The sequence below is a fragment of the Rhinoderma darwinii genome (genome assembly GCF_050947455.1).
Source record: "Rhinoderma darwinii isolate aRhiDar2 chromosome 5 unlocalized genomic scaffold, aRhiDar2.hap1 SUPER_5_unloc_42, whole genome shotgun sequence".
Taxonomy (NCBI): Eukaryota; Metazoa; Chordata; class Amphibia; order Anura; family Rhinodermatidae; genus Rhinoderma; species Rhinoderma darwinii.
In genome coordinates this window covers 635424-660783 of record NW_027461801.1, presented here as the reverse complement: position 1 = coordinate 660783, position 25360 = coordinate 635424, and the positions used below count along the sequence as shown (strand labels likewise).

The following is a 25360-nucleotide window of genomic DNA, read 5'->3' as shown; positions in this document are numbered from 1 at the left end:
CAATCAATCAATCAATCAATCAGTGGCTGGCTCAGGTGCAGCTCTTTAACTTACCTAAAAGGGAGGGCGGAGAGAAGACAAGGAAGGTGAATGAGGTGTTCCAATGTGAAATGCCGGAAACACAGAAACACAGACGACACACAACAAGAGGTGGCAATCTATTCATTAATTGCATTTAATCAATGAGCTCATTATCACTCATGCATTGTCCAACAGGTGTTGAAATAATGGGATTAAAAGGGGAGATCCCTTCAGAAAGACAGAAACAATAGCAAAGACAAAAAACACTTTTGGAATCTGCTTTTAGTCAACACATAAGGAAAGGGTGCACCGGTCCTGGAAATACTGCAATACCAGGTCAATGCGTGGAGTGGACAGAGCAAGCTCTATTTCCATCTCCCTGTTCTAAAAATCCATTTAATATATGGTCCCCAGATAGGGGACGTATCAGATATTAAACTGATAAGAACAGATACTACACTTGATCTTAGCCAAAAGGCCGAGAAGCGATAACCCGAACGGGCCGCGCGTTGCCCGAGCCTGCCCGATACTGCTGTTCAGCCCTTGCAGCGATTCAGCCTACTTCTAGGCAATTCCATGGGGCCCTGCAGGCTCACACACTCACAGCTACACGGGAGGTGAATAAAGGCCGGAGAGGAAGCCAGACAGGATTTGCTTCTTTTGCTTGCACCACAATGCAGTGCTGAAAGAGGAGGAATCTACATAAAAACGCCTTCCTGGCAACGCCCAAATGCCCTGCTGCCATGCAGATAAACACTGGCAGCGGCAGCAAGTGCATGCCCACAGCCACCCCTTGTTCCTTCACACCTTGTATCAGCTGTAATCCAGTCCAGTCCAGTGCTGCCTGCTGAGCAGCACTGACCAACACTGCCTGGGCCCAGGCTTTTATCTCTGAGGCCCCATTATGATGTCAGAAAGCTGGCTCTGGAATCCTGAGGGCTCCACTATGACACGTGCAAAGTTCCGTCTGAACTTTATATAAGACGGTGAGGCTCAGTCAGTCACTCAGTGTTGCCTGAGAGGGCAACACTGCAACAGCCGGCCGCCAGGCTGTCTTTTTTTTGCACAGCTAGTTGCCTCCAGGAGGCCACAAGAGGGAGACAAGGGACTGCAAAATGGAAAATAGGCATCCACCAACTTTACAGACAACTTCTCCTTGCTCCTACAACCTCCATCCTTGCACAGTTTGTTATTCTTCTAGGTAACATAGTAACAAATCCAAATTGCTGCTCTCTTTGTAGGCAAGCAAGGCTTTGTTGCAACTGCAATTCTTACTTCTTCTTGAAATGTAGGGACGACAGTACATTCCATCACATCCATCTAGTGTACACAGGTAGGTCCATTGTGGCGGGCAGGCGAGCGGGCGGGCTGCTTTATTGGCTGTTTGCTGTTCCCCTACTCCACTCCACTATTTGACTGTTGTGCTGCATCAATCAATCAATCAATCAATCAATCAATCAATCAATCAATCAATCAATCAATCAATCAGTGGCTGGCTCAGGTGCAGCTCTTTAACTTACCTAAAAGGGAGGGCGGAGAGAAGACAAGGAAGGTGAATGAGGTGTTCCAATGTGAAATGCCGGAAACACAGAAACACAGACGACACACAACAAGAGGTGGCAATCTATTCATTAATTGCATTTAATCAATGAGCTCATTATCACTCATGCATTGTCCAACAGGTGTTGAAATAATGGGATTAAAAGGGGAGATCCCTTCAGAAAGACAGAAACAATAGCAAAGACAAAAAACACTTTTGGAATCTGCTTTTAGTCAACACATAAGGAAAGGGTGCACCGGTCCTGGAAATACTGCAATACCAGGTCAATGCGTGGAGTGGACAGAGCAAGCTCTATTTCCATCTCCCTGTTCTAAAAATCCATTTAATATATGGTCCCCAGATAGGGGACGTATCAGATATTAAACTGATAAGAACAGATACTACACTTGATCTTAGCCAAAAGGCCGAGAAGCGATAACCCGAACGGGCCGCGCGTTGCCCGAGCCTGCCCGATACTGCTGTTCAGCCCTTGCAGCGATTCAGCCTACTTCTAGGCATTCCTGGGGCTGCAGGCTCACACACTCACAGCTACACGGGAGGTGAATAAAGGCCGGAGAGGAAGCCAGACAGGATTTGCTTCTTTTGCTTGCACCACAATGCAGTGCTGAAAGAGGAGGAATCTACATAAAAACGCCTTCCTGGCAACGCCCAAATGCCCTGCTGCCATGCAGATAAACACTGGCAGCGGCAGCAAGTGCATGCCCACAGCCACCCCTTGTTCCTTCACACCTTGTATCAGCTGTAATCCAGTCCAGTCCAGTGCTGCCTGCTGAGCAGCACTGACCAACACTGCCTGGGCCCAGGCTTTTATCTCTGAGGCCCCATTATGATGTCAGAAAGCTGGCTCTGGAATCCTGAGGGCTCCACTATGACACGTGCAAAGTTCCGTCTGAACTTTATATAAGACGGTGAGGCTCAGTCAGTCACTCAGTGTTGCCTGAGAGGGCAACACTGCAACAGCCGGCCGCCAGGCTGTCTTTTTTTTGCACAGCTAGTTGCCTCCAGGAGGCCACAAGAGGGAGACAAGGGACTGCAAAATGGAAAATAGGCATCCACCAACTTTACAGACAACTTCTCCTTGCTCCTACAACCTCCATCCTTGCACAGTTTGTTATTCTTCTAGGTAACATAGTAACAAATCCAAATTGCTGCTCTCTTTGTAGGCAAGCAAGGCTTTGTTGCAACTGCAATTCTTACTTCTTCTTGAAATGTAGGGACGACAGTACATTCCATCACATCCATCTAGTGTACACAGGTAGGTCCATTGTGGCGGGCAGGCGAGCGGGCGGGCTGCTTTATTGGCTGTTTGCTGTTCCCCTACTCCACTCCACTATTTGACTGTTGTGCTGCATCAATCAATCAATCATCAATCAATCAATCAATCAATCAATCAATCAATCAATCAATCAGTGGCTGGCTCAGGTGCAGCTCTTTAACTTACCTAAAAGGGAGGGCGGAGAGAAGACAAGGAAGGTGAATGAGGTGTTCCAATGTGAAATGCCGGAAACACAGAAACACAGACGACACACAACAAGAGGTGGCAATCTATTCATTAATTGCATTTAATCAATGAGCTCATTATCACTCATGCATTGTCCAACAGGTGTTGAAATAATGGGATTAAAAGGGGAGATCCCTTCAGAAAGACAGAAACAATAGCAAAGACAAAAAACACTTTTGGAATCTGCTTTTAGTCAACACATAAGGAAAGGGTGCACCGGTCCTGGAAATACTGCAATACCAGGTCAATGCGTGGAGTGGACAGAGCAAGCTCTATTTCCATCTCCTGTTCTAAAAATCCATTTAATATAGGTCCCCAGATAGGGGACGTATCAGATATTAAACTGATAAGAACAGATACTACACTTGATCTTAGCCAAAAGGCCGAGAAGCGATAACCCGAACGGGCCGCGCGTTGCCCGAGCCTGCCCGATACTGCTGTTCAGCTCTTGCAGCGATTCAGCCTACTTCTAGGCAATTCCATGGGGCCCTGCAGGCTCACACACTCACAGCTACACGGGAGGTGAATAAAGGCCGGAGAGGAAGCCAGACAGGATTTGCTTCTTTTGCTTGCACCACAATGCAGTGCTGAAAGAGGAGGAATCTACATAAAAACGCCTTCCTGGCAACGCCCAAATGCCCTGCTGCCATGCAGATAAACACTGGCAGCGGCAGCAAGTGCATGCCCACAGCCACCCCTTGTTCCTTCACACCTTGTATCAGCTGTAATCCAGTCCAGTCCAGTGCTGCCTGCTGAGCAGCACTGACCAACACTGCCTGGGCCCAGGCTTTTATCTCTGAGGCCCCATTATATGATGTCAGAAAGCTGGCTCTGGAATCCTGAGGGCTCCACTATGACACGTGCAAAGTTCCGTCTGAACTTTATATAAGACGGTGAGGCTCAGTCAGTCACTCAGTGTTGCCTGAGGAGGGCAACACTGCAACAGCCGGCCGCCAGGCTGTCTTTTTTTTTGCACAGCTAGTTGCCTCCAGGAGGCCACAAGAGGGAGACAAGGGACTGCAAAATGGAAAATAGGCATCCACCAACTTTACAGACAACTTCTCCTTGCTCCTACAACCTCCATCCTTGCACAGTTTGTTCTTCTTCTAGGTAACATAGTAACAAATCCAAATTGCTGCTCTCTTTGTAGGCAAGCAAGGCTTTGTTGCAACTGCAATTCTTACTTCTTCTTGAAATGTAGGGACGACAGTACATTCCATCACATCCATCTAGTGTACACAGGTAGGTCCATTGTGGCGGGCAGGCGAGCGGGCGGGCTGCTTTATTGGCTGTTTGCTGTTCCCCTACTCCACTCCACTATTTGACTGTTGTGCTGCATCAATCAATCAATCAATCAATCAATCAATCAATCAATCAATCAATCAATCAATCAATCAATCAGTGGCTGGCTCAGGTGCAGCTCTTTAACTTACCTAAAAGGGAGGGCGGAGAGAAGACAAGGAAGGTGAATGAGGTGTTCCAATGTGAAATGCCGGAAACACAGAAACACAGACGACACACAACAAGAGGTGGCAATCTATTCATTAACTGCATTTAATCAATGAGCTCATTATCACTCATGCATTGTCCAACAGGTGTTGAAATAATGGGATTAAAAGGGGAGATCCCTTCAGAAAGACAGAAACAATAGCAAAGACAAAAAACACTTTTGGAATCTGCTTTTAGTCAACACATAAGGAAAGGGTGCACCGGTCCTGGAAATACTGCAATACCAGGTCAATGCGTGGAGTGGACAGAGCAAGCTCTATTTCCATCTCCCTGTTCTAAAAATCCATTTAATATATGGTCCCCAGATAGGGGACGTATCAGATATTAAACTGATAAGAACAGATACTACACTTGATCTTAGCCAAAAGGCCGAGAAGCGATAACCCGAACGGGCCGCGCGTTGCCCGAGCCTGCCCGATACTGCTGTTCAGCCCTTGCAGCGATTCAGCCTACTTCTAGGCAATTCCATGGGGCCCTGCAGGCTCACACACTCACAGCTACACGGGAGGTGAATAAAGGCCGGAGAGGAAGCCAGACAGGATTTGCTTCTTTTGCTTGCACCACAATGCAGTGCTGAATGAGGAGGAATCTACATAAAAACGCCTTCCTGGCAACGCCCAAATGCCCTGCTGCCATGCAGATAAACACTGGCAGTGGCAGCAAGTGCATGCCCACAGCCACCCCTTGTTCCTTCACACCTTGTATCAGCTGTAATCCAGTCCAGTCCAGTGCTGCCTGCTGAGCAGCACTGACCAACACTGCCTGGGCCAGGCTTTTATCTCTGAGGCCCCATTATGATGTCAGAAAGCTGGCTCTGGAATCCTGAGGGCTCCACTATGACACGTGCAAAGTTCCGTCTGAACTTTATATAAGACGGTGAGGCTCAGTCAGTCACTCAGTGTTGCCTGAGAGGGCAACACTGCAACAGCCGGCCGCCAGGCTGTCTTTTTTTTGCACAGCTAGTTGCCTCCAGGAGGCCACAAGAGGGAGACAAGGGACTGCAAAATGGAAAATAGGCATCCACCAACTTTACAGACAACTTCTCCTTGCTCCTACAACCTCCATCCTTGCACAGTTTGTTATTCTTCTAGGTAACTAGTAACAAATCCAAATTGCTGCTCTCTTTGTAGGCAAGCAAGGCTTTGTTGCAACTGCAATTCTTACTTCTTCTTGAAATGTAGGGACGACAGTACATTCCATCACATCCATCTAGTGTACACAGGTAGGTCCATTGTGGCGGGCAGGCGAGCGGGCGGGCTGCTTTATTGGCTGTTTGCTGTTCCCCTACTCCACTCCACTATTTGACTGTTGTGCTGCATCAATCAATCAATCAATCAATCAATCAATCAATCAATCAATCAATCAATCAGTGGCTGGCTCAGGTGCAGCTCTTTAACTTACCTAAAAGGGAGGGCGGAGAGAAGACAAGGAAGGTGAATGAGGTGTTCCAATGTGAAATGCCGGAAACACAGAAACACAGACGACACACAACAAGAGGTGGCAATCTATTCATTAATTGCATTTAATCAATGAGCTCATTATCACTCATGCATTGTCCAACAGGTGTTGAAATAATGGGATTAAAAGGGGAGATCCCTTCAGAAAGACAGAAACAATAGCAAAGACAAAAAACACTTTTGGAATCTGCTTTTAGTCAACACATAAGGAAAGGGTGCACCGGTCCTGGAAATACTGCAATACCAGGTCAATGCGTGGAGTGGACAGAGCAAGCTCTATTTCCATCTCCCTGTTCTAAAAATCCATTTAATATATGGTAGATAGGGGACGTATCAGATATTAAACTGATAAGAACAGATACTACACTTGATCTTAGCCAAAAGGCCGAGAAGCGATAACCCGAACGGGCCGCGCGTTGCCCGAGCCTGCCCGATACTGCTGTTCAGCCCTTGCAGCGATTCAGCCTACTTCTAGGCAATTCCATGGGGCCCTGCAGGCTCACACACTCACAGCTACACGGGAGGTGAATAAAGGCCGGAGAGGAAGCCAGACAGGATTTGCTTCTTTTGCTTGCACCACAATGCAGTGCTGAAAGAGGAGGAATCTACATAAAAACGCCTTCCTGGCAACGCCCAAATGCCCTGCTGCCATGCAGATAAACACTGGCAGCGGCAGCAAGTGCATGCCCACAGCCACCCCTTGTTCCTTCACACCTTGTATCAGCTGTAATCCAGTCCAGTCCAGTGCTGCCTGCTGAGCAGCACTGACCAACACTGCCTGGGCCCAGGCTTTTATCTCTGAGGCCCCATTATGATGTCAGAAAGCTGGCTCTGGAATCCTGAGGGCTCCACTATGACACGTGCAAAGTTCCGTCTGAACTTTATATAAGACGGTGAGGCTCAGTCAGTCACTCAGTGTTGCCTGAGAGGGCAACACTGCAACAGCCGGCCGCCAGGCTGTCTTTTTTTTGCACAGCTAGTTGCCTCCAGGAGGCCACAAGAGGGAGACAAGGGACTGCAAAATGGAAAATAGGCATCCACCAACTTTACAGACAACTTCTCCTTGCTCCTACAACCTCCATCCTTGCACAGTTTGTTATTCTTCTAGGTAACATAGTAACAAATCCAAATTGCTGCTCTCTTTGTAGGCAAGCAAGGCTTTGTTGCAACTGCAATTCTTACTTCTTCTTGAAATGTAGGGACGACAGTACATTCCATCACATCCATCTAGTGTACACAGGTAGGTCCATTGTGGCGGGCAGGCGAGCGGGCGGGCTGCTTTATTGGCTGTTTGCTGTTCCCCTACTCCACTCCACTATTTGACTGTTGTGCTGCATCAATCAATCAATCAATCAATCAATCAATCAATCAATCAATCAATCAATCAATCAGTGGCTGGCTCAGGTGCAGCTCTTTAACTTACCTAAAAGGGAGGGCGGAGAGAAGACAAGGAAGGTGAATGAGGTGTTCCAATGTGAAATGCCGGAAACACAGAAACACAGACGACACACAACAAGAGGTGGCAATCTATTCATTAATTGCATTTAATCAATGAGCTCATTATCACTCATGCATTGTCCAACAGGTGTTGAAATAATGGGATTAAAAGGGGAGATCCCTTCAGAAAGACAGAAACAATAGCAAAGACAAAAAACACTTTTGGAATCTGCTTTTAGTCAACACATAAGGAAAGGGTGCACCGGTCCTGGAAATACTGCAATACCAGGTCAATGCGTGGAGTGGACAGAGCAAGCTCTATTTCCATCTCCCTGTTCTAAAAATCCATTTAATATATGGTCCCCAGATAGGGGACGTATCAGATATTAAACTGATAAGAACAGATACTACACTTGATCTTAGCCAAAAGGCCGAGAAGCGATAACCCGAACGGGCCGCGCGTTGCCCGAGCCTGCCCGATACTGCTGTTCAGCCCTTGCAGCGATTCAGCCTACTTCTAGGCAATTCCATGGGGCCCTGCAGGCTCACACACTCACAGCTACACGGGAGGTGAATAAAGGCCGGAGAGGAAGCCAGACAGGATTTGCTTCTTTTGCTTGCACCACAATGCAGTGCTGAAAGAGGAGGAATCTACATAAAAACGCCTTCCTGGCAACGCCCAAATGCCCTGCTGCCATGCAGATAAACACTGGCAGCGGCAGCAAGTGCATGCCCACAGCCACCCCTTGTTCCTTCACACCTTGTATCAGCTGTAATCCAGTCCAGTCCAGTGCTGCCTGCTGAGCAGCACTGACCAACACTGCCTGGGCCCAGGCTTTTATCTCTGAGGCCCCATTATGATGTCAGAAAGCTGGCTCTGGAATCCTGAGGGCTCCACTATGACACGTGCAAAGTTCCGTCTGAACTTTATATAAGACGGTGAGGCTCAGTCAGTCACTCAGTGTTGCCTGAGAGGGCAACACTGCAACAGCCGGCCGCCAGGCTGTCTTTTTTTTGCACAGCTAGTTGCCTCCAGGAGGCCACAAGAGGGAGACAAGGGACTGCAAAATGGAAAATAGGCATCCACCAACTTTACAGACAACTTCTCCTTGCTCCTACAACCTCCATCCTTGCACAGTTTGTTATTCTTCTAGGTAACATAGTAACAAATCCAAATTGCTGCTCTCTTTGTAGGCAAGCAAGGCTTTGTTGCAACTGCAATTCTTACTTCTTCTTGAAATGTAGGGACGACAGTACATTCCATCACATCCATCTAGTGTACACAGGTAGGTCCATTGTGGCGGGCAGGCGCGCGGGCGGGCTGCTTTATTGGCTGTTTGCTGTTCCCCTACTCCACTCCACTATTTGACTGTTGTGCTGCATCAATCAATCAATCAATCAATCAATCAATCAATCAATCAGTGGCTGGCTCAGGTGCAGCTCTTTAACTTACCTAAAAGGGAGGGCGGAGAGAAGACAAGGAAGGTGAATGAGGTGTTCCAATGTGAAATGCCGGAAACACAGAAACACAGACGACACACAACAAGAGGTGGCAATCTATTCATTAATTGCATTTAATCAATGAGCTCATTATCACTCATGCATTGTCCAACAGGTGTTGAAATAATGGGATTAAAAGGGGAGATCCCTTCAGAAAGACAGAAACAATAGCAAAGACAAAAAACACTTTTGGAATCTGCTTTTAGTCAACACATAAGGAAAGGGTGCACCGGTCCTGGAAATACTGCAATACCAGGTCAATGCGTGGAGTGGACAGAGCAAGCTCTATTTCCATCTCCCTGTTCTAAAAATCCATTTAATATATGGTCCCCAGATAGGGGACGTATCAGATATTAAACTGATAAGAACAGATACTACACTTGATCTTAGCCAAAAGGCCGAGAAGCGATAACCCGAACGGGCCGCGCGTTGCCCGAGCCTGCCCGATACTGCTGTTCAGCCCTTGCAGCGATTCAGCCTACTTCTAGGCAATTCCATGGGGCCCTGCAGGCTCACACACTCACAGCTACACGGGAGGTGAATAAAGGCCGGAGAGGAAGCCAGACAGGATTTGCTTCTTTTGCTTGCACCACAATGCAGTGCTGAAAGAGGAGGAATCTACATAAAAACGCCTTCCTGGCAACGCCCAAATGCCCTGCTGCCATGCAGATAAACACTGGCAGCGGCAGCAAGTGCATGCCCACAGCCACCCCTTGTTCCTTCACACCTTGTATCAGCTGTAATCCAGTCCAGTCCAGTGCTGCCTGCTGAGCAGCACTGACCAACACTGCCTGGGCCCAGGCTTTTATCTCTGAGGCCCCATTATGATGTCAGAAAGCTGGCTCTGGAATCCTGAGGGCTCCACTATGACACGTGCAAAGTTCCGTCTGAACTTTATATAAGACGGTGAGGCTCAGTCAGTCACTCAGTGTTGCCTGAGAGGGCAACACTGCAACAGCCGGCCGCCAGGCTGTCTTTTTTTTGCACAGCTAGTTGCCTCCAGGAGGCCACAAGAGGGAGACAAGGGACTGCAAAATGGAAAATAGGCATCCACCAACTTTACAGACAACTTCTCCTTGCTCCTACAACCTCCATCCTTGCACAGTTTGTTATTCTTCTAGGTAACATAGTAACAAATCCAAATTGCTGCTCTCTTTGTAGGCAAGCAAGGCTTTGTTGCAACTGCAATTCTTACTTCTTCTTGAAATGTAGGGACGACAGTACATTCCATCACATCCATCTAGTGTACACAGGTAGGTCCATTGTGGCGGGCAGGCGAGCGGGCGGGCTGCTTTATTGGCTGTTTGCTGTTCCCCTACTCCACTCCACTATTTGACTGTTGTGCTGCATCAATCAATCAATCAATCAATCAATCAATCAATCAATCAATCAATCAATCAATCAATCAATCAATCAGTGGCTGGCTCAGGTGCAGCTCTTTAACTTACCTAAAAGGGAGGGCGGAGAGAAGACAAGGAAGGTGAATGAGGTGTTCCAATGTGAAATGCCGGAAACACAGAAACACAGACGACACACAACAAGAGGTGGCAATCTATTCATTAATTGCATTTAATCAATGAGCTCATTATCACTCATGCATTGTCCAACAGGTGTTGAAATAATGGGATTAAAAGGGGAGATCCCTTCAGAAAGACAGAAACAATAGCAAAGACAAAAAACACTTTTGGAATCTGCTTTTAGTCAACACATAAGGAAAGGGTGCACCGGTCCTGGAAATACTGCAATACCAGGTCAATGCGTGGAGTGGACAGAGCAAGCTCTATTTCCATCTCCCTGTTCTAAAAATCCATTTAATATATGGTCCCCAGATAGGGGACGTATCAGATATTAAACTGATAAGAACAGATACTACACTTGATCTTAGCCAAAAGGCCGAGAAGCGATAACCCGAACGGGCCGCGCGTTGCCCGAGCCTGCCCGATACTGCTGTTCAGCCCTTGCAGCGATTCAGCCTACTTCTAGGCAATTCCATGGGGCCCTGCAGGCTCACACACTCACAGCTACACGGGAGGTGAATAAAGGCCGGAGAGGAAGCCAGACAGGATTTGCTTCTTTTGCTTGCACCACAATGCAGTGCTGAAAGAGGAGGAATCTACATAAAAACGCCTTCCTGGCAACGCCCAAATGCCCTGCTGCCATGCAGATAAACACTGGCAGCGGCAGCAAGTGCATGCCCACAGCCACCCCTTGTTCCTTCACACCTTGTATCAGCTGTAATCCAGTCCAGTCCAGTGCTGCCTGCTGAGCAGCACTGACCAACACTGCCTGGGCCCAGGCTTTTATCTCTGAGGCCCCATTATGATGTCAGAAAGCTGGCTCTGGAATCCTGAGGGCTCCACTATGACACGTGCAAAGTTCCGTCTGAACTTTATATAAGACGGTGAGGCTCAGTCAGTCACTCAGTGTTGCCTGAGAGGGCAACACTGCAACAGCCGGCCGCCAGGCTGTCTTTTTTTTGCACAGCTAGTTGCCTCCAGGAGGCCACAAGAGGGAGACAAGGGACTGCAAAATGGAAAATAGGCATCCACCAACTTTACAGACAACTTCTCCTTGCTCCTACAACCTCCATCCTTGCACAGTTTGTTATTCTTCTAGGTAACATAGTAACAAATCCAAATTGCTGCTCTCTTTGTAGGCAAGCAAGGCTTTGTTGCAACTGCAATTCTTACTTCTTCTTGAAATGTAGGGACGACAGTACATTCCATCACATCCATCTAGTGTACACAGGTAGGTCCATTGTGGCGGGCAGGCGAGCGGGCGGGCTGCTTTATTGGCTGTTTGCTGTTCCCCTACTCCACTCCACTATTTGACTGTTGTGCTGCATCAATCAATCAATCAATCAATCAATCAATCAATCAATCAATCAGTGGCTGGCTCAGGTGCAGCTCTTTAACTTACCTAAAAGGGAGGGCGGAGAGAAGACAAGGAAGGTGAATGAGGTGTTCCAATGTGAAATGCCGGAAACACAGAAACACAGACGACACACAACAAGAGGTGGCAATCTATTCATTAATTGCATTTAATCAATGAGCTCATTATCACTCATGCATTTTCCAACAGGTGTTGAAATAATGGGATTAAAAGGGGAGATCCCTTCAGAAAGACAGAAACAATAGCAAAGACAAAAAACACTTTTGGAATCTGCTTTTAGTCAACACATAAGGAAAGGGTGCACCGGTCCTGGAAATACTGCAATACCAGGTCAATGCGTGGAGTGGACAGAGCAAGCTCTATTTCCATCTCCCTGTTCTAAAAATCCATTTAATATATGGTCCCCAGATAGGGGACGTATCAGATATTAAACTGATAAGAACAGATACTACACTTGATCTTAGCCAAAAGGCCGAGAAGCGATAACCCGAACGGGCCGCGCGTTGCCCGAGCCTGCCCGATACTGCTGTTCAGCCCTTGCAGCGATTCAGCCTACTTCTAGGCAATTCCATGGGGCCCTGCAGGCTCACACACTCACAGCTACACGGGAGGTGAATAAAGGCCGGAGAGGAAGCCAGACAGGATTTGCTTCTTTTGCTTGCACCACAATGCAGTGCTGAAAGAGGAGGAATCTACATAAAAACGCCTTCCTGGCAACGCCCAAATGCCCTGCTGCCATGCAGATAAACACTGGCAGCGGCAGCAAGTGCATGCCCACAGCCACCCCTTGTTCCTTCACACCTTGTATCAGCTGTAATCCAGTCCAGTCCAGTGCTGCCTGCTGAGCAGCACTGACCAACACTGCCTGGGCCAGGCTTTTATCTCTGAGGCCCCATTATGATGTCAGAAAGCTGGCTCTGGAATCCTGAGGGCTCCACTATGACACGTGCAAAGTTCCGTCTGAACTTTATATAAGACGGTGAGGCTCAGTCAGTCACTCAGTGTTGCCTGAGAGGGCAACACTGCAACAGCCGGCCGCCAGGCTGTCTTTTTTTTGCACAGCTAGTTGCCTCCAGGAAGCCACAGAGGGAGACAAGGGACTGCAAAATGGAAAATAGGCATCCACCAACTTTACAGACAACTTCTCCTTGCTCCTACAACCTCCATCCTTGCACAGTTTGTTATTCTTCTAGGTAACATAGTAACAAATCCAAATTGCTGCTCTCTTTGTAGGCAAGCAAGGCTTTGTTGCAACTGCAATTCTTACTTCTTCTTGAAATGTAGGGACGACAGTACATTCCATCACATCCATCTAGTGTACACAGGTAGGTCCATTGTGGCGGGCAGGCGAGCGGGCCGGGCTGCTTTATTGGCTGTTTGCTGTTCCCCTACTCCACTCCACTATTTGACTGTTGTGCTGCATCAATCAATCAATCAATCAATCAATCAATCAATCAATCAATCAATCAATCAATCAATCAGTGGCTGGCTCAGGTGCAGCTCTTTAACTTACCTAAAAGGGAGGGCGGAGAGAAGACAAGGAAGGTGAATGAGGTGTTCCAATGTGAAATGCCGGAAACACAGAAACACAGACGACACACAACAAGAGGTGGCAATCTATTCATTAATTGCATTTAATCAATGAGCTCATTATCACTCATGCATTGTCCAACAGGTGTTGAAATAATGGGATTAAAAGGGGAGATCCCTTCAGAAAGACAGAAAACAATAGCAAAGACAAAAAACACTTTTGGAATCTGCTTTTAGTCAACACATAAGGAAAGGGTGCACCGGTCCTGGAAATACTGCAATACCAGGTCAATGCGTGGAGTGGACAGAGCAAGCTCTATTTCCATCTCCCTGTTCTAAAAATCCATTTAATATATGGTCCCCAGATAGGGACGTATCAGATATTAAACTGATAAGAACAGATACTACACTTGATCTTAGCCAAAAGGCCGAGAAGCGATAACCCGAACGGGCCGCGCGTTGCCCGAGCCTGCCCGATACTGCTGTTCAGCCCTTGCAGCGATTCAGCCTACTTCTAGGCAATTCCATGGGGCCCTGCAGGCTCACACACTCACAGCTACACGGGAGGTGAATAAAGGCCGGAGAGGAAGCCAGACAGGATTTGCTTCTTTTGCTTGCACCACAATGCAGTGCTGAAAGAGGAGGAATCTACATAAAAACGCCTTCCTGGCAACGCCCAAATGCCCTGCTGCCATGCAGATAAACACTGGCAGCGGCAGCAAGTGCATGCCCACAGCCACCCCTTGTTCCTTCACACCTTGTATCAGCTGTAATCCAGTCCAGTCCAGTGCTGCCTGCTGAGCAGCACTGACCAACACTGCCTGGGCCCAGGCTTTTATCTCTGAGGCCCCATTATGATGTCAGAAAGCTGGCTCTGGATCCTGAGGGCTCCACTATGACACGTGCAAAGTTCCGTCTGAACTTTATATAAGACGGTGAGGCTCAGTCAGTCACTCAGTGTTGCCTGAGAGGGCAACACTGCAACAGCCGGCCGCCAGGCTGTCTTTTTTTTGCACAGCTAGTTGCCTCCAGGAGGCCACAAGAGGGAGACAAGGGACTGCAAAATGGAAAATAGGCATCCACCAACTTTACAGACAACTTCTCCTTGCTCCTACAACCTCCATCCTTGCACAGTTTGTTATTCTTCTAGGTAACATAGTAACAAATCCAAATTGCTGCTCTCTTTGTAGGCAAGCAAGGCTTTGTTGCAACTGCAATTCTTACTTCTTCTTGAAATGTAGGGACGACAGTACATTCCATCACATCCATCTAGTGTACACAGGTAGGTCCATTGTGGCGGGCAGGCGAGCGGGCGGGCTGCTTTATTGGCTGTTTGCTGTTCCCCTACTCCACTCCACTATTTGACTGTTGTGCTGCATCAATCAATCAATCAATCAATCAATCAATCAATCAATCAATCAATCAATCAATCAGTGGCTGGCTCAGGTGCAGCTCTTTAACTTACCTAAAAGGGAGGGCGGAGAGAAGACAAGGAAGGTGAATGAGGTGTTCCAATGTGAAATGCCGGAAACACAGAAACACAGACGACACACAACAAGAGGTGGCAATCTATTCATTAATTGCATTTAATCAATGAGCTCATTATCACTCATGCATTGTCCAACAGGTGTTGAAATAATGGGATTAAAAGGGGAGATCCCTTCAGAAAGACAGAAACAATAGCAAAGACAAAAAACACTTTTGGAATCTGCTTTTAGTCAACACATAAGGAAAGGGTGCACCGGTCCTGGAAATACTGCAATACCAGGTCAATGCGTGGAGTGGACAGAGCAAGCTCTATTTCCATCTCCCTGTTCTAAAAATCCATTTAATATATGGTCCCCAGATAGGGGACGTATCAGATATTAAACTGATAAGAACAGATACTACACTTGATCTTAGCCAAAAGGCCGAGAAGCGATAACCCGAACGGGCCGCGCGTTGCCCGAGCCTGCCCGATACTGCTGTTCAGCCCTTGCAGCGATTCAGCCTACTTCTAGGCAATTCCATGGGGCCCTGCAGGCTCACACACTCACAGCTACACGGGAGGTGAATAAAGGCCGGAGAGGAAGCCAGACAGGATTTGCTTCTTTTGCTTGCACCACAATGCAGTGCTGAAAGAGGAGGAATCTACATAAAAACGCCTCCTGGCAACGCCCAAATGCCCTGCTGCCATGCAGATAAACACTGGCAGCGGCAGCAAGTGCATGCCCACAGCCACCCCTTGTTCCTTCACACCTTGTATCAGCTGTAATCCAGTCCAGTCCAGTGCTGCCTGCTGAGCAGCACTGACCAACACTGCCTGGGCCCAGGCTTTTATCTCTGAGGCCCCATTATGATGTCAGAAAGCTGGCTCTGGAATCCTGAGGGCTCCACTATGACACGTGCAAAGTTCCGTCTGAACTTTATATAAGACGGTGAGGCTCAGTCAGTCACTCAGTGTTGCCTGAGAGGGCAACACTGCAACAGCCGGCCGCCAGGCTGTCTTTTTTTTTGCACAGCTAGTTGCCTCCAGGAGGCCACAAGAGGGAGACAAGGGACTGCAAAATGGAAAATAGGCATCCACCAACTTTACAGACAACTTCTCCTTGCTCCTACAACCTCCATCCTTGCACAGTTTGTTATTCTTCTAGGTAACATAGTAACAAATCCAAATTGCTGCTCTCTTTGTAGGCAAGCAAGGCTTTGTTGCAACTGCAATTCTTACTTCTTCTTGAAATGTAGGGACGACAGTACATTCCATCACATCCATCTAGTGTACACAGGTAGGTCCATTGTGGCGGGCAGGCGAGCGGGCGGGCTGCTTTATTGGCTGTTTGCTGTTCCCCTACTCCACTCCACTATTTGACTGTTGTGCTGCATCAATCAATCAATCAATCAATCAATCAATCAATCAATCAATCAGTGGCTGGCTCAGGTGCAGCTCTTTAACTTACCTAAAAGGGAGGGCGGAGAGAAGACAAGGAAGGTGAATGAGGTGTTCCAATGTGAAATGCCGGAAACACAGAAACACAGACGACACACAACAAGAGGTGGCAATCTATTCATTAATTGCATTTAATCAATGAGCTCATTATCACTCATGCATTGTCCAACAGGTGTTGAAATAATGGGATTAAAAGGGGAGATCCCTTCAGAAAGACAGAAACAATAGCAAAGACAAAAACACTTTTGGAATCTGCTTTTAGTCAACACATAAGGAAAGGGTGCACCGGTCCTGGAAATACTGCAATACCAGGTCAATGCGTGGAGTGGACAGAGCAAGCTCTATTTCCATCTCCCTGTTCTAAAAATCCATTTAATATATGGTCCCCAGATAGGGGACGTATCAGATATTAAACTGATAAGAACAGATACTACACTTGATCTTAGCCAAAAGGCCGAGAAGCGATAACCCGAACGGGCCGCGCGTTGCCCGAGCCTGCCCGATACTGCTGTTCAGCCCTTGCAGCGATTCAGCCTACTTCTAGGCAATTCCATGGGGCCCTGCAGGCTCACACACTCACAGCTACACGGGAGGTGAATAAAGGCCGGAGAGGAAGCCAGACAGGATTTGCTTCTTTTGCTTGCACCACAATGCAGTGCTGAAAGAGGAGGAATCTACATAAAAACGCCTTCCTGGCAACGCCCAAATGCCCTGCTGCCATGCAGATAAACACTGGCAGCGGCAGCAAGTGCATGCCCACAGCCACCCCTTGTTCCTTCACACCTTGTATCAGCTGTAATCCAGTCCAGTCCAGTGCTGCCTGCTGAGCAGCACTGACCAACACTGCCTGGGCCCAGGCTTTTATCTCTGAGGCCCCATTATGATGTCAGAAAGCTGGCTCTGGAATCCTGAGGGCTCCACTATGACACGTGCAAAGTTCCGTCTGAACTTTATATAAGACGGTGAGGCTCAGTCAGTCACTCAGTGTTGCCTGAGAGGGCAACACTGCAACAGCCGGCCGCCAGGCTGTCTTTTTTTTGCACAGCTAGTTGCCTCCAGGAGGCCACAAGAGGGAGACAAGGGACTGCAAAATGGAAAATAGGCATCCACCAACTTTACAGACAACTTCTCCTTGCTCCTACAACCTCCATCCTTGCACAGTTTGTTATTCTTCTAGGTAACATAGTAACAAATCCAAATTGCTGCTCTCTTTGTAGGCAAGCAAGGCTTTGTTGCAACTGCAATTCTTACTTCTTCTTGAAATGTAGGGACGACAGTACATTCCATCACATCCATCTAGTGTACACAGGTAGGTCCATTGTGGCGGGCAGGCGAGCGGGCGGGCTGCTTTATTGGCTGTTTGCTGTTCCCCTACTCCACTCCACTATTTGACTGTTGTGCTGCATCAATCAATCAATCAATCAATCAATCAATCAATCAATCAATCAATCAATCAGTGGCTGGCTCAGGTGCAGCTCTTTAACTTACCTAAAAGGGAGGGCCGGAGAGAAGACAAGGAAGGTGAATGAGGTGTTCCAATGTGAAATGCCGGAAACACAGAAACACAGACGACACACAACAAGAGGTGGCAATCTATTCATTAATTGCATTTAATCAATGAGCTCATTATCACTCATGCATTGTCCAACAGGTGTTGAAATAATGGGATTAAAAGGGGAGATCCCTTCAGAAAGACAGAAACAATAGCAAAGACAAAAAACACTTTTGGAATCTGCTTTTAGTCAACACATAAGGAAAGGGTGCACCGGTCCTGGAAATACTGCAATACCAGGTCAATGCGTGGAGTGGACAGAGCAAGCTCTATTTCCATCTCCCTGTTCTAAAAATCCATTTAATATATGGTCCCCAGATAGGGGACGTATCAGATATTAAACTGATAAGAACAGATACTACACTTGATCTTAGCCAAAAGGCCGAGAAGCGATAACCCGAACGGGCCGCGCGTTGCCCGAGCCTGCCCGATACTGCTGTTCAGCCCTTGCAGCGATTCAGCCTACTTCTAGGCAATTCCATGGGGCCCTGCAGGCTCACACACTCACAGCTACACGGGAGGTGAATAAAGGCCGGAGAGGAAGCCAGACAGGATTTGCTTCTTTTGCTTGCACCACAATGCAGTGCTGAAAGAGGAGGAATCTACATAAAAACGCCTTCCTGGCAACGCCCAAATGCCCTGCTGCCATGCAGATAAACACTGGCAGCGGCAGCAAGTGCATGCCCACAGCCACCCCTTGTTCCTTCACACCTTGTATCAGCTGTAATCCAGTCCAGTCCAGTGCTGCCTGCTGAGCAGCACTGACCAACACTGCCTGGGCCCAGGCTTTTATCTCTGAGGCCCCATTATGATGTCAGAAAGCTGGCTCTGGAATCCTGAGGGCTCCACTATGACACGTGCAAAGTTCCGTCTGAACTTTATATAAGACGGTGAGGCTCAGTCAGTCACTCAGTGTTGCCTGAGAGGGCAACACTGCAACAGCCGGCCGCCAGGCTGTCTTTTTTTTGCACAGCTAGTTGCCTCCAGGAGGCCACAAGAGGGAGACAAGGGACTGCAAAATGGAAAATAGGCATCCACCAACTTTACAGACAACTTCTCCTTGCTCCTACAACCTCCATCCTTGCACAGTTTGTTATTCTTCTAGGTAACATAGTAACAAATCCAAATTGCTGCTCTCTTTGTAGGCAAGCAAGGCTTTGTTGCAACTGCAATTCTTACTTCTTCTTGAAATGTAGGGACGACAGTACATTCCATCACATCCATCTAGTGTACACAGGTAGGTCCATTGTGGCGGGCAGGCGAGCGGGCGGGCTGCTTTATTGGCTGTTTGCTGTTCCCCTACTCCACTCCACTATTTGACTGTTGTGCTGCATCAATCAATCAATCAATCAATCAATCAATCAGTGGCTGGCTCAGGTGCAGCTCTTTAACTTACCTAAAAGGGAGGGCGGAGAGAAGACAAGGAAGGTGAATGAGGTGTTCCAATGTGAAATGCCGGAAACACAGAAACACAGACGACACACAACAAGAGGTGGCAATCTATTCATTAATTGCATTTAATCAATGAGCTCATTATCACTCATGCATTGTCCAACAGGTGTTGAAATAATGGGATTAAAAGGGGAGATCCCTTCAGAAAGACAGAAACAATAGCAAAGACAAAAAACACTTTTGGAATCTGCTTTTAGTCAACACATAAGGAAAGGGTGCACCGGTCCTGGAAATACTGCAATACCAGGTCAATGCGTGGAGTGGACAGAGCAAGCTCTATTTCCATCTCCCTGTTCTAAAAATCCATTTAATATATGGTCCCCAGATAGGGGACGTATCAGATATTAAACTGATAAGAACAGATACTACACTTGATCTTAGCCAAAAGGCCGAGAAGCGATAACCCGAACGGGCCGCGCGTTGCCCGAGCCTGCCCGATACTGCTGTTCAGCCCTTGCAGCGATTCAGCCTACTTCTAGGCAATTCCATGGGGCCCTGCAGGCTCACACACTCACAGCTACACGGGAGGTGAATAAAGGCCGGAGAGGAAGCCAGACAGGATTTGCTTCTTTTGCTTGCACCACAATGCAGTGCTGAAAGAGGAGGAATCTACATAAAAACGCCTTCCTGGCAACGCCCAAATGCCCTGCTGCCATGCAGATAAACACTGGCAGCGGCAGCAAGTGCATGCCCACAGCCACCCCTTGTTCCTTCACACCTTGTATCAGCTGTAATCCAGTCCAGTCCAGTGCTGCCTGCTGAGCAGCACTGACCAACACTGCCTGGGCCCAGGCTTTTATCTCTGAGGCCCCATTATGATGTCAGAAAGCTGGCTCTGGAATCCTGAGGGCTCCACTATGACACGTGCAAAGTTCCGTCTGAACTTTATATAAGACGGTGAGGCTCAGTCAGTCACTCAGTGTTGCCTGAGAGGGCAACACTGCAACAGCCGGCCGCCAGGCTGTCTTTTTTTTGCACAGCTAGTTGCCTCCAGGAGGCCACAAGAGGGAGACAAGGGACTGCAAAATGGAAAATAGGCATCCACCAACTTTACAGACAACTTCTCCTTGCTCCTACAACCTCCATCCTTGCACAGTTTGTTATTCTTCTAGGTAACATAGTAACAAATCCAAATTGCTGCTCTCTTTGTAGGCAAGCAAGGCTTTGTTGCAACTGCAATTCTTACTTCTTCTTGAAATGTAGGGACGACAGTACATTCCATCACATCCATCTAGTGTACACAGGTAGGTCCATTGTGGCGGGCAGGCGAGCGGGCGGGCTGCTTTATTGGCTGTTTGCTGTTCCCCTACTCCACTCCACTATTTGACTGTTGTGCTGCATCAATCAATCAATCAATCAATCAATCAATCAATCAATCAGTGGCTGGCTCAGGTGCAGCTCTTTAACTTACCTAAAAGGGAGGGCGGAGAGAAGACAAGGAAGGTGAATGGGGTGTTCCAATGTGAAATGCCGGAAACACAGAAACACAGACGACACACAACAAGAGGTGGCAATCTATTCATTAATTGCATTTAATCAATGAGCTCATTATCACTCATGCATTGTCCAACAGGTGTTGAAATAATGGGATTAAAAGGGGAGATCCCTTCAGAAAGACAGAAACAATAGCAAAGACAAAAAACACTTTTGGAATCTGCTTTTAGTCAACACATAAGGAAAGGGTGCACCGGTCCTGGAAATACTGCAATACCAGGTCAATGCGTGGAGTGGACAGAGCAAGCTCTATTTCCATCTCCCTGTTCTAAAAATCCATTTAATATATGGTCCCCAGATAGGGGATGTATCAGATATTAAACTGATAAGAACAGATACTACACTTGATCTTAGCCAAAAGGCCGAGAAGCGATAACCCGAACGGGCCGCGCGTTGCCCGAGCCTGCCCGATACTGCTGTTCAGCCCTTGCAGCGATTCAGCCTACTTCTAGGCAATTCCATGGGGCCCTGCAGGCTCACACACTCACAGCTACACGGGAGGTGAATAAAGGCCGGAGAGGAAGCCAGACAGGATTTGCTTCTTTTGCTTGCACCACAATGCAGTGCTGAAAGAGGAGGAATCTACATAAAAACGCCTTCCTGGCAACGCCCAAATGCCCTGCTGCCATGCAGATAAACACTGGCAGCGGCAGCAAGTGCATGCCCACAGCCACCCCTTGTTCCTTCACACCTTGTATCAGCTGTAATCCAGTCCAGTCCAGTGCTGCCTGCTGAGCAGCACTGACCAACACTGCCTGGGCCCAGGCTTTTATCTCTGAGGCCCCATTATGATGTCAGAAAGCTGGCTCTGGAATCCTGAGGGCTCCACTATGACACGTGCAAAGTTCCGTCTGAACTTTATATAAGACGGTGAGGCTCAGTCAGTCACTCAGTGTTGCCTGAGAGGGCAACACTGCAACAGCCGGCCGCCAGGCTGTCTTTTTTTTGCACAGCTAGTTGCCTCCAGGAGGCCACAAGAGGGAGACAAGGGACTGCAAAATGGAAAATAGGCATCCACCAACTTTACAGACAACTTCTCCTTGCTCCTACAACCTCCATCCTTGCACAGTTTGTTATTCTTCTAGGTAACATAGTAACAAATCCAAATTGCTGCTCTCTTTGTAGGCAAGCAAGGCTTTGTTGCAACTGCAATTCTTACTTCTTCTTGAAATGTAGGGACGACAGTACATTCCATCACATCCATCTAGTGTACACAGGTAGGTCCATTGTGGCGGGCAGGCGAGCGGGCGGGCTGCTTTATTGGCTGTTTGCTGTTCCCCTACTCCACTCCACTATTTGACTGTTGTGCTGCATCAATCAATCAATCAATCAATCAATCAATCAATCAATCAATCAATCAATCAATCAGTGGCTGGCTCAGGTGCAGCTCTTTAACTTACCTAAAAGGGAGGGCGGAGAGAAGACAAGGAAGGTGAATGAGGTGTTCCAATGTGAAATGCCGGAAACACAGAAACACAGACGACACACAACAAGAGGTGGCAATCTATTCATTAATTGCATTTAATCAATGAGCTCATTATCACTCATGCATTGTCCAACAGGTGTTGAAATAATGGGATTAAAAGGGGAGATCCCTTCAGAAAGACAGAAACAATAGCAAAGACAAAAAACACTTTTGGAATCTGCTTTTAGTCAACACATAAGGAAAGGGTGCACCGGTCCTGGAAATACTGCAATACCAGGTCAATGCGTGGAGTGGACAGAGCAAGCTCTATTTCCATCTCCCTGTTCTAAAAATCCATTTAATATATGGTCCCCAGATAGGGGACGTATCAGATATTAAACTGATAAGAACAGATACTACACTTGATCTTAGCCAAAAGGCCGAGAAGCGATAACCCGAACGGGCCGCGCGTTGCCCGAGCCTGCCCGATACTGCTGTTCAGCCCTTGCAGCGATTCAGCCTACTTCTAGGCAATTCCATGGGGCCCTGCAGGCTCACACACTCACAGCTACACGGGAGGTGAATAAAGGCCGGAGAGGAAGCCAGACAGGATTTGCTTCTTTTGCTTGCACCACAATGCAGTGCTGAAAGAGGAGGAATCTACATAAAAACGCCTTCCTGGCAACGCCCAAATGCCCTGCTGCCATGCAGATAAACACTGGCAGCGGCAGCAAGTGCATGCCCACAGCCACCCCTTGTTCCTTCACACCTTGTATCAGCTGTAATCCAGTCCAGTCCAGTGCTGCCTGCTGAGCAGCACTGACCAACACTGCCTGGGCCCAGGCTTTTATCTCTGAGGCCCCATTATGATGTCAGAAAGCTGGCTCTGGAATCCTGAGGGCTCCACTATGACACGTGCAAAGTTCCGTCTGAACTTTATATAAGACGGTGAGGCTCAGTCAGTCACTCAGTGTTGCCTGAGAGGGCAACACTGCAACAGCCGGCCGCCAGGCTGTCTTTTTTTTGCACAGCTAGTTGCCTCCAGGAGGCCACAAGAGGGAGACAAGGGACTGCAAAATGGAAAATAGGCATCCACCAACTTTACAGACAACTTCTCCTTGCTCCTACAACCTCCATCCTTGCACAGTTTGTTATTCTTCTAGGTAACATAGTAACAAATCCAAATTGCTGCTCTCTTTGTAGGCAAGCAAGGCTTTGTTGCAACTGCAATTCTTACTTCTTCTTGAAATGTAGGGACGACAGTACATTCCATCACATCCATCTAGTGTACACAGGTAGGTCCATTGTGGCGGGCAGGCGAGTGGGCGGGCTGCTTTATTGGCTGTTTGCTGTTCCCCTACTCCACTCCACTATTTGACTGTTGTGCTGCATCAATCAATCAATCAATCAATCAATCAATCAATCAATCAATCAATCAATCAATCAATCAGTGGCTGGCTCAGGTGCAGCTCTTTAACTTACCTAAAAGGGAGGGCGGAGAGAAGACAAGGAAGGTGAATGAGGTGTTCCAATGTGAAATGCCGGAAACACAGAAACACAGACGACACACAACAAGAGGTGGCAATCTATTCATTAATTGCATTTAATCAATGAGCTCATTATCACTCATGCATTGTCCAACAGGTGTTGAAATAATGGGATTAAAAGGGGAGATCCCTTCAGAAAGACAGAAACAATAGCAAAGACAAAAAACACTTTTGGAATCTGCTTTTAGTCAACACATAAGGAAAGGGTGCACCGGTCCTGGAAATACTGCAATACCAGGTCAATGCGTGGAGTGGACAGAGCAAGCTCTATTTCCATCTCCCTGTTCTAAAAATCCATTTAATATATGGTCCCCAGATAGGGGACGTATCAGATATTAAACTGATAAGAACAGATACTACACTTGATCTTAGCCAAAAGGCCGAGAAGCGATAACCCGAACGGGCCGCGCGTTGCCCGAGCCTGCCCGATACTGCTGTTCAGCCCTTGCAGCGATTCAGCCTACTTCTAGGCAATTCCATGGGGCCCTGCAGGCTCACACACTCACAGCTACACGGGAGGTGAATAAAGGCCGGAGAGGAAGCCAGACAGGATTTGCTTCTTTTGCTTGCACCACAATGCAGTGCTGAAAGAGGAGGAATCTACATAAAAACGCCTTCCTGGCAACGCCCAAATGCCCTGCTGCCATGCAGATAAACACTGGCAGCGGCAGCAAGTGCATGCCCACAGCCACCCCTTGTTCCTTCACACCTTGTATCAGCTGTAATCCAGTCCAGTCCAGTGCTGCCTGCTGAGCAGCACTGACCAACACTGCCTGGGCCCAGGCTTTTATCTCTGAGGCCCCATTATGATGTCAGAAAGCTGGCTCTGGAATCCTGAGGGCTCCACTATGACACGTGCAAAGTTCCGTCTGAACTTTATATAAGACGGTGAGGCTCAGTCAGTCACTCAGTGTTGCCTGAGAGGGCAACACTGCAACAGCCGGCCGCCAGGCTGTCTTTTTTTTGCACAGCTAGTTGCCTCCAGGAGGCCACAAGAGGGAGACAAGGGACTGCAAAATGGAAAATAGGCATCCACCAACTTTACAGACAACTTCTCCTTGCTCCTACAACCTCCATCCTTGCACAGTTTGTTATTCTTCTAGGTAACATAGTAACAAATCCAAATTGCTGCTCTCTTTGTAGGCAAGCAAGGCTTTGTTGCAACTGCAATTCTTACTTCTTCTTGAAATGTAGGGACGACAGTACATTCCATCACATCCATCTAGTGTACACAGGTAGGTCCATTGTGGCGGGCAGGCGAGCGGGCGGGCTGCTTTATTGGCTGTTTGCTGTTCCCCTACTCCACTCCACTATTTGACTGTTGTGCTGCATCAATCAATCAATCAATCAATCAATCAATCAATCAATCAATCAATCAATCAATCAATCAGTGGCTGGCTCAGGTGCAGCTCTTTAACTTACCTAAAAGGGAGGGCGGAGAGAAGACAAGGAAGGTGAATGAGGTGTTCCAATGTGAAATGCCGGAAACACAGAAACACAGACGACACACAACAAGAGGTGGCAATCTATTCATTAATTGCATTTAATCAATGAGCTCATTATCACTCATGCATTG

At 47.7% G+C, this 25360-nt stretch overlaps 17 non-coding genes across 17 annotated transcripts; all 17 read right to left on the bottom strand.

The window, feature by feature from the left end:
* Positions 1 to 320: 320 nt before the first annotated feature.
* On the bottom strand, positions 321 to 511 carry LOC142693363 (U2 spliceosomal RNA). The gene has a single exon (XR_012861714.1). It is a non-coding gene; the product is annotated as a U2 spliceosomal RNA (small nuclear RNA).
* A 1296-nt stretch (positions 512 to 1807) lies between these two features.
* LOC142693362 (U2 spliceosomal RNA) lies at positions 1808 to 1998 on the bottom strand. The gene has a single exon (XR_012861713.1). It is a non-coding gene; the product is annotated as a U2 spliceosomal RNA (small nuclear RNA).
* Positions 1999 to 3289: 1291 nt separating this feature from the next.
* LOC142693421 (U2 spliceosomal RNA) lies at positions 3290 to 3478 on the bottom strand. Its single transcript, XR_012861766.1, has one exon. It is a non-coding gene; the product is annotated as a U2 spliceosomal RNA (small nuclear RNA).
* A 1304-nt stretch (positions 3479 to 4782) lies between these two features.
* On the bottom strand, positions 4783 to 4973 carry LOC142693361 (U2 spliceosomal RNA). Its single transcript, XR_012861712.1, has one exon. It is a non-coding gene; the product is annotated as a U2 spliceosomal RNA (small nuclear RNA).
* A 1286-nt stretch (positions 4974 to 6259) lies between these two features.
* LOC142693424 (U2 spliceosomal RNA) lies at positions 6260 to 6446 on the bottom strand. Its single transcript, XR_012861768.1, has one exon. It is a non-coding gene; the product is annotated as a U2 spliceosomal RNA (small nuclear RNA).
* A 1292-nt stretch (positions 6447 to 7738) lies between these two features.
* Positions 7739 to 7929, bottom strand: LOC142693360 (U2 spliceosomal RNA). Its single transcript, XR_012861711.1, has one exon. It is a non-coding gene; the product is annotated as a U2 spliceosomal RNA (small nuclear RNA).
* A 1276-nt stretch (positions 7930 to 9205) lies between these two features.
* On the bottom strand, positions 9206 to 9396 carry LOC142693359 (U2 spliceosomal RNA). The gene has a single exon (XR_012861710.1). It is a non-coding gene; the product is annotated as a U2 spliceosomal RNA (small nuclear RNA).
* Positions 9397 to 10700: 1304 nt separating this feature from the next.
* On the bottom strand, positions 10701 to 10891 carry LOC142693358 (U2 spliceosomal RNA). The gene has a single exon (XR_012861709.1). It is a non-coding gene; the product is annotated as a U2 spliceosomal RNA (small nuclear RNA).
* Positions 10892 to 12171: 1280 nt separating this feature from the next.
* LOC142693357 (U2 spliceosomal RNA) lies at positions 12172 to 12362 on the bottom strand. The gene has a single exon (XR_012861708.1). It is a non-coding gene; the product is annotated as a U2 spliceosomal RNA (small nuclear RNA).
* Positions 12363 to 13658: 1296 nt separating this feature from the next.
* LOC142693411 (U2 spliceosomal RNA) lies at positions 13659 to 13848 on the bottom strand. Its single transcript, XR_012861757.1, has one exon. It is a non-coding gene; the product is annotated as a U2 spliceosomal RNA (small nuclear RNA).
* A 1291-nt stretch (positions 13849 to 15139) lies between these two features.
* Positions 15140 to 15330, bottom strand: LOC142693355 (U2 spliceosomal RNA). Its single transcript, XR_012861707.1, has one exon. It is a non-coding gene; the product is annotated as a U2 spliceosomal RNA (small nuclear RNA).
* A 1279-nt stretch (positions 15331 to 16609) lies between these two features.
* Positions 16610 to 16800, bottom strand: LOC142693353 (U2 spliceosomal RNA). The gene has a single exon (XR_012861705.1). It is a non-coding gene; the product is annotated as a U2 spliceosomal RNA (small nuclear RNA).
* A 1289-nt stretch (positions 16801 to 18089) lies between these two features.
* LOC142693352 (U2 spliceosomal RNA) lies at positions 18090 to 18280 on the bottom strand. The gene has a single exon (XR_012861704.1). It is a non-coding gene; the product is annotated as a U2 spliceosomal RNA (small nuclear RNA).
* Positions 18281 to 19548: 1268 nt separating this feature from the next.
* On the bottom strand, positions 19549 to 19739 carry LOC142693351 (U2 spliceosomal RNA). Its single transcript, XR_012861703.1, has one exon. It is a non-coding gene; the product is annotated as a U2 spliceosomal RNA (small nuclear RNA).
* A 1276-nt stretch (positions 19740 to 21015) lies between these two features.
* LOC142693393 (U2 spliceosomal RNA) lies at positions 21016 to 21206 on the bottom strand. Its single transcript, XR_012861740.1, has one exon. It is a non-coding gene; the product is annotated as a U2 spliceosomal RNA (small nuclear RNA).
* A 1292-nt stretch (positions 21207 to 22498) lies between these two features.
* Positions 22499 to 22689, bottom strand: LOC142693350 (U2 spliceosomal RNA). Its single transcript, XR_012861702.1, has one exon. It is a non-coding gene; the product is annotated as a U2 spliceosomal RNA (small nuclear RNA).
* A 1296-nt stretch (positions 22690 to 23985) lies between these two features.
* LOC142693349 (U2 spliceosomal RNA) lies at positions 23986 to 24176 on the bottom strand. Its single transcript, XR_012861701.1, has one exon. It is a non-coding gene; the product is annotated as a U2 spliceosomal RNA (small nuclear RNA).
* Positions 24177 to 25360: the final 1184 nt, after the last annotated feature.